Genomic DNA, 12,426 nt, shown 5'->3' with positions numbered 1-12,426 from the left:
TCAGCTAGTTCAGTAATGGTGAACCTTTTTTTCCTTGGGGGCCAAAAGAGCATGTGTGCACGCTATTGAACATGCGTGAGTACCCGCACCCATAATTCAATGCCTGGGGAGGGCGAAAACAGCTTCCCCTGCCCTCCAGAGGCCCTCTGGAGGCCGGAAACAGCCTGTTTCCCAACTTCTGGTGGGTCCAGTAGGCTCGTGCTTCGCCCTCCCCAGGCTCCAAAGCCTTCCCTGGAGCCAGCAAGGGGTAAAAATGCCCTCCCCCATCCCCCTGGAGGCTCTCTGGATGCCCCCCCAGAGCCTCTGTCTGAGCCAAAAATCAGCTGGCTGGCACACACATGCACATTGGAGCTGAGCTAGGGCAATGGCTCATGTGCCAGCAGATATGGCTCCGCGTGCCACCTGTGGCACCCGTGCCATATGTTTGCCATCACTGAGCAAGGTTCTCCAAATGTCTCTCTGACATATTGTTTAGGCAGAATTAAAAGGAGGCCTTGCTTCTTCTTTTCTTTTAATGGTTCAGGAAACCTTCAGCTTCCCTTCCATGCAGAGATATGGAGGCTCTTATTTCAGAAGCCTGGGGGGAGGTAATGGCAACACCAAGCGAGAAGGAGAAATTATCTGATTTGGCATTAAGCAGCTGCCTAATTTCAGTGGGAGATGTTATCTTTTGTGGCAAACCTCCTTTTCTTTTTTTGGCTGGGCCATGACTCAAGGATTGTGTGTAAAGGATCTTCACAGGTTCCTCCTTTGACCCCTGGGCAGTGATGGGCTCCTACAGGTACGCAGTACCAGTAGCAAAATTTTGATTTTCTTTTTTTCTTTATTTCCCTTCTGGTCTCTGGGTATGTTTTTCCTACCACAGTAAATGAGGTTGAATGTGTATAATTTTAGAAGAGCTGTGCATGCGTGTGTGTACATACACTTTATATAGTAGATAATCAGGGGTGGGCTACTGCCTGGATAGGGGGAGACGCAGTGGGGTAGCGAAAATGGAGCTCCACCCCAGAGCACCCAATTTGCACTGAAAGATGTTGAAACAAAATGCATAAGCCACGCCCACAGTGTGGAAGTACAAATTTTGGTAGCCCATCACTGCTCCTGAGGCTCCTCCAAGATACAGGTAGTCCTCAACTTATGGTTACAATTAGAATTAGAATTTCTCCTGCTGAATTAAGCGAGTCGTGCCCAATTTTATGACCTGCTTTGCCGCAGTAAAACAAACACCATATTTTTTGGAGTATAAGACACACCTTTTTCCTCCCTAAAAGAAGCTGATAATTTGGGTGCGTCTCATACTCTGAATGTAGCTTTTCCCCCCCAGCCCTAACTAGCTGCTAACGATCTTCCCAGCTCTTACCTTGCAGGCTCTTTCATTGTTTCTCTCTGTGAAGAATGTTTTCCAAGCCCTAAGTCTTTGCAGGGTTTTTTTCATTGCTCTAACTTGCTCTGAGTAAGTTTGTTTTCAAACCCTGTCTTTTTAGGGGGGGTTCCCCATTCTCTACTTGCTCCGAATGTTTCTTTCCAGCCCTAACCATATACCAACAATGTTCCCAGCTATTACCAGCTTGCAGGCTCTTTCATTGTTACTCTCTGCGAAGAAAGTTTTCCAAGCCCTAAGTCTTTGCAGGGTTTTTTTTCCATTGCTCTACTTGCTACAAATGTTTCTTTCCAGGTGCTAATGATGTTCCCAGCTCTTACTGGCTTGCCAGCTCTTTCATTGTTACTCGCTCCGAATCAAGATTTTTTAAAAGCCCTAACTAGGTGATAAAATAATGTGCTAGCCAGATGAATACCTGGAAAGCAGATTCTTTCCCCTATATTCCTCCCAAAAAACTAAGGTGTGTCTTATACTCTGGTACGTTTTATACCAGAAGAAACAATTGCTGCCAACCTGCCTTCCATTGAGGGCCTGTATACTGCACGAGTCAAAAAAGAGGGTGGTGAAAATATTTACTGACCCCTCGCATCCTGGACACAAACTGTTTCAACTCCTACCTTCAAAACAGAGCACTGCACACTAAGACAACTAGATACAAAAACAGTTTTTCTCCGAATGCCATCACTTTACTAAACAAATAATTCCCTCAACACTGTCAAACCTTTTACTAAATCTGCACTTCTATTTCTACTAGTTTTTCCTCATCATTCCTATCACCTATCTCCTCCCACTTAGGACTGTATGACTGTAACTTGTTCCTTGTGTCCTTAAGATTTGTATTAATATTGATTGTTTCTTCATTGCTTAGCTGACCCCTATGACATTCATTCAGTGTTGTACCACATGATTCTTGACAAATGTATCTTTTTCTTTTATGTACGCTAAGAGCATATGCGCCAAGACAAATTCCTTGTGTGTCCAATCACACTTGGCCAATAAAGAATTCTATTCTATTCTATTCTATTCCATTCCATTCCATTCTATTCTTCTTTCTGGCAGCCCCTCAAATACTCCTATCATGTAGTCCTTCTTTTCTCTTGACTATCCATACCCAATTCCTCAATCATTCTTCATACTACGCCCTGGCCCTGGAATACTGTGTTCAGTTCTGGTCACCACACTTCAAAAAAGACATTGAAACTCTGGAGAAGGTGCAGAAAAGAGCAACCAAAATGATCAGGGGTCTAGAAACCAAGACCTACGAAGAGAGACTGCGGGAACTGGGCATGGATAGCCTAGAGAAAAGGAGGGCCAGAGCGGACATGATAGCAGTCTACAGGTATACGAGGGTTTGCCACAGAGAGGAGGGGATCACTTTATTCTCCAGGGCACCGGAGGGCCGGACGAGGAACAACGGCTGGAAGCTGACCAAGGAGAGATTCAACCTAGAAATAAGGAAGAACTTCCTGACGGTCAGAACGATCAACCAGTGGAACAACCTACCAGGGGACGTTGTGAACTCCAATATTCTGGACATTTTAAAGAGGAAATTGGACTGCCATTTGGCTGGGATGCTATAGGGTTCCTGCTTAGGCAGGGGGTTGGACTTGATGACCCGCATGGTCCCTTCCAACTCTAACAATAAATAAATAAATAAATAAATAAATAAATAAATAAATAAATAAATAAATACATACATACATACATACATACATACATACATACATACATACATAAATTTATATATTATTATAACAATAGTGTTGTCTGATGGTGTGTAGTTCTTTCTATTGGACTAACAGGGATATCACTCCTATTTGTTCTTTATTTTTCAGAAAGTCTTACTGGATGTAGTATAGTCTCTTCTTCTGCCAATCCTCAGTCTCACTGAATTCAGTGAGATGTACATAACAGGGTGGCACACATTTTGGAAATAATTTAAATGTCCTTCTGACCTCACACAAGCACAGCACTTCTCTGTTATTCATTAAAGCAGCCTCTCCCCCACTTACACACATACAGAATCACACAATGACTGATTGTGTTGTTTTCTGTGTTTTAGACTTGATTATATTACATGTAGTTATGATCTAACCAGATTCATTATAGGAAAAGGGGTCGGTTACAGAACAAATAATAAACAAAGAAACATTTCCTTTTGAAAAACAACCTCTACTCCACCCTGGTTTTGGGATTCTGCATGAAATAAAAAGTCAGTTTTGTTTCGAATCTAAAAAAAATAATGATTGCATGCTAGAAGTTCTGCCAAACTGTTTCTGATGATCTGGGGTTCAGCAGAAATAAAATCTATGCCACCAATATGGTTGGATTGTTCTGGGGTGGGGCTGAATTAACAAGATGAATAGGCCAGAGAAGTAGGCACTGCCTTCTTCCTTCACATGGCTTCCCAGAGCCTTCCCTTCATCCCGTTCTCATAGCTTCTGAGGTCAATGCACATTTATTTATTTATTTATTTATTTATTTATTTATTTATTTATTTATTTATTTATTTATTATTCATTCATTCATTCATTCATTCATTCATTCATTTGTCCAATACACAAATACATAGGAAGAAAGATAGACATGTGATAATATAAAAGAGGGTGAAAGTGAACTTAGAGGAGAGGATATATGAAAGAAAGAGAATATATAGGATAGTTGAAAGAAAGGAAAGGCAATTGGACAGGGGGCGAAAGGCACACCAGTGCACTTATGTACGCCCCTTACTGGCCTCTTAGGAACCTGGAGAGGTCAATCATGGAGAGTCTAAGGGAGAAATGTTGGGGGTTAGGGGTTGACACAATTGAGTCCGGTAATGAGTTCCACGCTTCAATAACTCGATTGTTGAAATCATATTTTTTACAGTCAAGTTTGGCGCGGTTCGTATTAAGTTTGAATTTGTTGCGTGCTCTTGTGTTGTTGCGGTTGAAGCTGTTAATTTTATCTATTTATTTTTATTTATTTATTTTATTTTATTTTATTTATTTTATTGCAGTTGAAGCGGTTAATTTTATCTATTTACTTTTATTTATCCATTTAGTTATATCCTGCCTGCCTTTATTACTTTCACAAACAACTCAAGGTGGTGAACATATGCAACAGACCTTCCTCCTTCTGTTTCCTCCAGAACAACAACAACCCTTTGGGAGAATGACTGACTCAAAGTCATCCAGATGGCTTTTCATGGCTGAGGCAGGATCTGAACCGGGGTGGGCTTCGGGGGGTTCACAGGGGTTCGGGAGAACCTCTAGCTAAAATTCTGTGCAGTTTGAAAAAGGTGATTCCTTGCCACCAGGGGTGGGCTGCTGCCCGGATGGGGGTGGGCGGGACGCAGTGGTGGTAGCAGAAATGGAGCTCCACCCCAGAGCACCCAATTTGCACTGAAAGATGTTGAAAGAAAATGGAGGACATCCTGCATAAGCCACGCCCACAATGTGGTAGTAAAAAATTTGGTAGGCCTTCACTGCCTGCCACCCTATAGTTCTATAAATCTATGATAAGATGCTAGGCTGTAACTCACACCTGGCAGCTGGGCGCAGCGTCTCCTGGTGACTTGCCCTCCCCTTCCTCTTCCTTGGCTGAGATTTTAGAGGCCTTCTCCAAAGTCAAGCTTGTGGTAGTGGGTGGCTCCTCGAAGGCTGAACTGTGCCAAGTGTAACTTGCCACAGGCCGACTCTTCACAACGCCTTGGGCAGCAGCCAGCCCTTTGATCTCCTGGAGTTTCAGTTTGGGGCTTTTTCGGTTTCTGGAAGATTTCCCCCCCCCCCTTCTTCTTCTTTTAACCAAAGGCCTTCAATTCATCTGCATCTTTCTGCCAGTACAAACACAGAAGGGGAGGGGGTGGAAGAGGAGCAATTGCAACCCTGGCTAAGCTGCAAGAGGGACACGTGCAGACGGTTACACTGTTTATGAAAAGATTCCTAGCAATAGGACTCTCTGAGGAAATGACCTCTCACAAATGACGGCATCCATTCCTTGTTTACTAGGAAGGCCGTTGAGACCCTGAGAGGGCCATTACCAGTGATGGACTGCTCCCGGGGCAGGCCACTCTATAGTGTGGTAGTAAATGATGATGATGATGATGATGATGATGATGATGATGATGATGATGATGATGAGGCACAGATGATCCACTGGAACTTGTGCCAGAACTACCATTTACCAGTGGCAAAGAACTGGTGGGATCATAAGTCCGAAAAAGTGGTCGAAAATGAGCAAGCAAAACTACTGTGAGACTTCCGACTTCACACTGACCGAATTCTGAAGCATAACACACCAGACATCTTGATTGTGGAGAAAAAGAAAGTATGGATCATCGACATCGCAATCCCAGGGGACAGCAGAATTGAGGAGAAGCAGCAACAGAAATTAGTGAAATACGAAGATCTAAAAATTGAGCTGCAACGATTCTGGCATAAGCCAGTGAAAGTGGTCCCAGTGGTACTTGGCATGCTGGGCGCAGTGCCAAAGGATCTCAGCAGACATTTGAAAACCATCGGAATTGACAAAATCTCCATCTGTCAATTGCAAAAGGCCGCTTTACTGGGATTGGCAAACATAATTCGCCGCTACATCACGCAGTCCTAGGAGCTTGGGAAGCACCCGACTGGTGATGAAATACAAAATCCAGCATAGTGATCTCGTTTGCTGTGTTGTATTAACATAATAATTATAATAATAATTATAATAATAATTATAATAATAATAATAATAATAATTATAATAATAATAATAATTATAATAATAATTATAATAATAATTATAATTATAATAATTATAATTTATTAGATTTGTGTGCCGCCCCTCTCCGTGGACTTGGAGCGGCTCACAACAAAATAACACAGTATAACAAATCTAATATTAAAAAACATTTAAAACCCCAACATTAAAACCATGTAACACAAACATTCCATGTATAAACTATATATGCCTGGGGGCATCTTAATTCCCCCATGCTTGGCAACATAGGTGGGTCTTTAGCAATTTACGAAAGGCAAGGAGGATGGGGGCAGTTCTAATCTCCAGGGGAAGTTGATTCCAAAGGGCCAGGGCCACCACAGAGAAGGCTCTCCCTCTGGGGCCCGCCAACCGACATTGTTTAGTTGACGGGACCCAGAGAAGGTCATCTCTGTGGGACCTAATCGGTCGCTGGGATTCATGCAGCAGAAGACATTTCCAGAGGTATTCTGGTCCGATGCCATGTAGGACTTTATAGGTCATTACCAACACTTTGAATTGTGACTGGAAACTGATTGGGAGCCAATGCAGGCCGCGGAGTGTTGGAGAGACATGGGCAAATCTAGGGAGCCCTACGATAGCTCTTGCGGCCGCATTCCGGGACATCCCCAGCTGGCATGCACACCCACAAGTGAGATTTGGCTTCTGTGCATGCGGCCAAAGCCAAATCTCATGTGAGGATGCTCGCGCGAACAAGATTTTGGCGACTTTCTCTGGGTTTTTGCTTCTGTGCATTTATTGTATACCACTGAACAGAAAGAATATCATAGGATGTGCTAAGGTGGATGGGTTTCTCTATGTATGTCCCATCCACTGTCTTCCTTCCCTGCTGCTCCTTTCTTGAGAGAATAATAGTTGGAAGCATACACACAACTGCTTTGCTCACTTTGTGCATGCAACCTCTTTCTCTTTGAGTTGGGTTTCTTTGAACATTAGGTACACAATTCTGGTTTTACCATTATGAGAATCACAAGCCTACAAGCAGGAAGACTCCAATGTCCACTGGTGAATTCTGCTGATGCAATGGAACTGTACTCTCCCATGTGACCACAAAAAATTCTCCCAGAAAAAGTCTCTCTGGAAACATCTTAAGATTATATACACAGCTCAAAAAAATAAAGGGAACATTCAAAGACCACATCCTAGATCTGATTGAATGAAATATTCTCATTGAATACTTCGTTCTGTATAAAGTTGAATGTGCACAACAGCATGTGAAATTGACTGTCAGTCACTGTCGCTTCCTAAGTGGACAGTTTGATTTCACAGAAGTTTGATTTACTTGGAGTTATATTGTGTTGTTTAAGTGCTCCCTTTATTTTTTTTTGAGCAGTATATATCGAGAGAGGGGAGTGTAAAGAAATGAAGAATAACAGATTGATGAAAATAAATAATCTGAAGTTAGTTGGGGGAAAGATCAAAAGCAACATGAGAAAATATTATTTTACTGAAAGAGCAGTAGATCCTTGGAACAAACTTCCAGCAGACTTGGTTGATAAATCCACAGTAACTGAATTTAAACATGCCTGGGATAAACATATATCCATCCTAAGATAAAATACAGAAAATAGTATAAGGGCAGACTACATGGATCATGAGGTCTTTTTCTGCCGTCAGTCTTCTATGTTTCTATATTTCTAATAGGTGCAAAGTAGAACATTGATTTAAGAATGATTGATAAAAATGTATAATCGTGCACATTATTGATCTATTCCAAGGTACTGTATATGCATTGATATATATGAAAACTATGGAGAAAAAAAATAAAAAAGTACTGTATATGTAAAAATAAATATCATATAGTTGAATATGGGTCCAAAGCAAGAAGGGAGAATTGCTATTCTTCCAAACGTGGTCAAAGAAGCCCCAAGCTGAGAAAATGAGAATCCAGCCTTCATGCCATGTCGTTGATTTGCTTTCTTGTACATATTAGAATTCTAGCTAGTAAAATGGCCATTAACTAAGAGAAGCAGAAAAGCATTTATATATTACGTAAACCCCGAAATTCTAGCACTTAAGACTTGTGTACCGCTTTACAGTGCTTTATAACCCCCTCTAAGCAGTTCACAAATGTCAGCCTACTGCTCCCAATAATCTGGGCTCTCACTGTACCAACCATTGGAAGGATGTAAGGCAGAGTCAATCTTGAGCCAGTCAGGATCAAACTCCTGGCAGTGGGCAGAGTCATTACTGCATTCTAACCACTGCGCTACCAGGAATCTTAAGAAAGGAGGTTATAAGAATACATGTAGTGGACAGTTGATGTCATTTTCAAGAAAGTGGCTTTTTAAAAAGGTTTATGCAGAGATCCGTGTATAAATCAGGGGTCCAGGGTGGGCGAAGAAAACAGAGGATGTGTATTATTACTGCTCTTGTCAAAGCCACTCCCCCAGCCCAAACAGCAACAGTAATTAGGCTTAATGAAACCACCCCAACTTTGGAAATGCTCCATTCTTGCGCTTAAGCAAATTGTCACTGTACAGAGGAAGGGGGGGAAAAGATTAAAGATAATAAAGATGATGCAGTCAAAGGATAATAATGTCAACTGGATTTCCTGTGAAATTACTATAATCAACTGTGCATATTCTGTTTATTAAAAGTCTCTCTGAAAACATCTTAAGGTTATACATATCACGTGTGTGTGTGCGAGAGAGAAATTTATTATTTACATATGAGTGTTTAAATGTATTTCCCTAAACAAGTTTCAGTAGTTTAGGACTGTTTATTTAGATTTGTGTAAATGAGTGGATAGCCATTAGCAATTTTATGCAGATCTTTATACCACTTAAAATCATCTGCTAACATTCCCAAAACATCATCAGTATTTGAGGCCTGGGGTTTTTGTTTTTGTTTACTTTGTTTGTTTGTTTCACTTTGGTTTATTTGAAACCGAATCAAAACTGGTAATTCTTCACAATACCAAACCTGTGCCGAGCTTGAGTGCAATTTGTGTTTTTAATGGCAAGATATATATTTTGCTTCACTTTGCCTCTTGTCTTTGAACTTTTGAGTTCAATTCTTAATGTACAGGGGTTGGACACAAAAATGGAAACACCTTGCAGCTCTTCCATGGAATCCAGATTTGTGAAGCTTCCTTCAAACAGTTTTTGTGGAAACTGGGTTCTGTGCGTGTCTATTGTGCTCTGCATTGATTTTAGGAGCTGCGGTCTTGCGATCCGCTCTAACAATTCGCTTTAGAGTCAATTCGCTCTCAGACAACTTCGACTTTCGGCCAGAGCTGTGCTTGGCTGAGGACATTTTCCCTTCTCTTTCAAAAGCAGTCATTACTTTTGAGACATGAACCGCCAAACATTCGGGCACTTTCTGTTACACTAGTGCCTGCCATTCGAGCACCAACAATTTGGCCTCTTTGAAAGTCTGAGAGGTCTGCCATTTCTAGAAGGTTATAACCAATTTCCTTAAATTTCTGTAAAAAAAAAAGGTAGTTTAAAAAACATTACAATATGTCAAGTTTTGATTGATTTGAACATGTTCAAACATTATGGTGCCAAAAAGTCAAGTGTTTCCAGTTTTTTCCCCACCACCTGTAGGCATGGTTCATAAAGTATCCCACTTTTTCCCCATTGCAGTACAGGTAATCCTCAATTTACAGTACAACTGGGACCAGAATTTCCATTGCTAAGCAAGTGAATGTTAAGAGGTTTTTTTGCTTGTTTCTTGATTTTTAAGGGGTGGGATTGGCTTCTTGCCCTACCTGAGGGTAGGACAAGAAGCAATGAGTGGAAACTAAAGAAGGAGAGGAGCAACTTGGAACTAAGGAGAAATTTCCTGACAGAACAATTGATCAGTGGAACAGCTTGCCTCCAGAAGTTGTGAATGCGCCAACACTGGAATTTTTAAAGAAGATGTTGGATAACTATTTGTCTGAAGTAGTGTAGGGTCCCCTGCTCTAGCAGGGTGTTGGACTAGAAGGTCTCTTTTAACTGCAATTCTATTCCATTTCAGGTTCTGGAAAAGTATTTCCCAACCTTGGCAACTTTAAGATATGTGGACTTCAACTGCCAGTATTCCCTCAGTCATGTTGAAAAACACTGTTCTGGTGGATGATCGGTGGCAGCTCTTGCAAATGACATGTGATGCAAACTGAGAGAGGAAAACCCTGAAACTGTCACCATTAAATCTGAAAAGGCAGCACCACTCCCTAACTTTATATGTTGTTATATGTTGTTTTATTGTTGTTAGCTGCCCCGAGTCTGCAGAGAGGGGCGGCATACAAATCTAATAGATAGATAGATAGATAGATAGATAGATAGATAGATAGATAGATAGATAGACAGACAGACAGACAGACAGACAGACAGACAGACAGACAGACAGACAGACAGACAGACAGACAGACAAATAAACAAACAAACAAATTTTGATGGCTGAGACCCAGAAAGTCTCAGATGTAGGAACAACTCTAATTATGTTGCTATGTTTTGCTGCAGACTTGCACACAGTTGGAATCCAGATCGATCAGGGAGTTTGCAGCATTCAAAAAGTCAAGAGGGTAGCGGCAACAGTGTGATCAAAGTTGCACTCCTTTTATTGTGTGGCACAACACATGTAAAGAAAGGAGGGTTTCAGTCATATGGTTATGGCTCATCTCTTGACCTCCTCTCTGCAGACATCTCTGAGGTTAATATGACTATGGAAAGAAGCACCCCATTCACTGGTCTGTCTAATGCAGCTCTCGTCTTCTCATTTTAGAAAAAAGGACGGGGGAGTTGCAGTTCCAACTATTTTAAGCAATGGTTTTTGAAGCCTAGAAACCTACTTTGAAAGTTTTCATTCAAAAGCAGGATGGTAAGTTAATTAATGGTCTCAGCAAATGTAACTCAGCCATGAAGCCATTTAAACAAACCAAACCAGGATGTCTTCTGCCTAAAAATGACATTCTCAATTTTCTAACTTGCACGTTAAGCAATTTGGAGAATTCATTTTTTGTGGCGCGAATACCTAAAGTTCTTGTATTGTGCAGTGCTGCATTGTAGTGCTTATAGCAAGATTAATTGGTCCATTTAAGGCCCCTACAGGGGGTGATTAAAAAAAGAATCAAGATTGCAGTCGTGACATTGTGATCAAAGCTCGGCCCATTTGTTAGGTGTGTCATGATGCACATAAACCTGGTTGCATTGGACCATTGCACCACTGTTGGCCACCCTCTTGAAATGGTACTTGGGAGACAAGGGGCAGAGGTGGTGCCTGGGGAAAGATCAGGTAAGAGAAGGCATAGCCTGCAGCTGCATAATGGGCAAAGAGAGAGGCTCAGAGGTTCTCAGGCTGCAAAGGAGACGACGGGGGATTTGTTCTTTCAGACCTGCAAAATTCTGTGAATGTAGCCTTACAATAAACTATATTTAGCTCATCTACTCTCGTCTTTCCTCCCTGCTCTACCTGGGAAGGCTGACACCTCTTCTGGACACCCAAAATCACTACAACCCATCTGGCTTGAGTATTTTGAGAGAGAAATTCCCCTTTACATAATATATCATCTCAGAGCTCGAGGCAGGGTGTCTAGAAAAACCTTTGACACATGCGCAACATGTTTTGGGAATGCCCGATAGTGCCGGAATTTTGGCAAAAAGTGCAAGAGGACATTAATAGAATGTTAAATACACAACGGACAAAGTAATGTGATGGGAGAATTTAGAGAAATAAAACAAGCAGCGATAGAAAGCACTCAGGCGGTAATAGTTTTGGAAGGATGCAACAAAATGGACAATGCAAAATTGGTATAGGTACATGGTGGACCATATTCAATTTGAAATTATGGACAAAAGGATAAATTTGGATAATGAAACTGACTTGAGACAACTGATGGGACGGTGGGACAAAGTAAGACGATATATGACGGGTAGAATCCGAGACCAAGCTACATGGAATAAATTGCTCTTGGGTTAAAATGGTCTTGGGTTAAAATGCTCTTGGGTTAAAATGGTCTATACAAGAAACACCCCCGATTTGGTGGTGGGGTATGTGTGTTTGTCGGGGTGGTGGGCACTTTTCACTATGCACTGTTTTATGTTGTGTGTATATTAAAATTGTTAAAAATCAATAAAAATATTTTTTTTTTAAAACCCACCTGGCTTGATGGACAGGTTAGGAATTAGCAGCGGGGGATGGTATTGCTGATACATTTTGCTGCCAACTTAAGCACAGGTGGGCAGCAGTTTACCAGAACTTGGGGAAAGACTCACAAAACACAAAAGTTAGAAGGGCCAATTAGAACATCTAGTCCATTTCTATGTTTAGTTCAGGAATAAAACAATCTCAGTTTTGGCTATGGAACCTTTGTTTGA

The sequence above is a fragment of the Erythrolamprus reginae genome, chromosome 2 (genome assembly GCF_031021105.1).
Source record: "Erythrolamprus reginae isolate rEryReg1 chromosome 2, rEryReg1.hap1, whole genome shotgun sequence".
Lineage (NCBI taxonomy): Eukaryota > Metazoa > Chordata > Lepidosauria > Squamata > Dipsadidae > Erythrolamprus > Erythrolamprus reginae.
Note: the sequence above shows the minus strand (reverse complement) of the source record.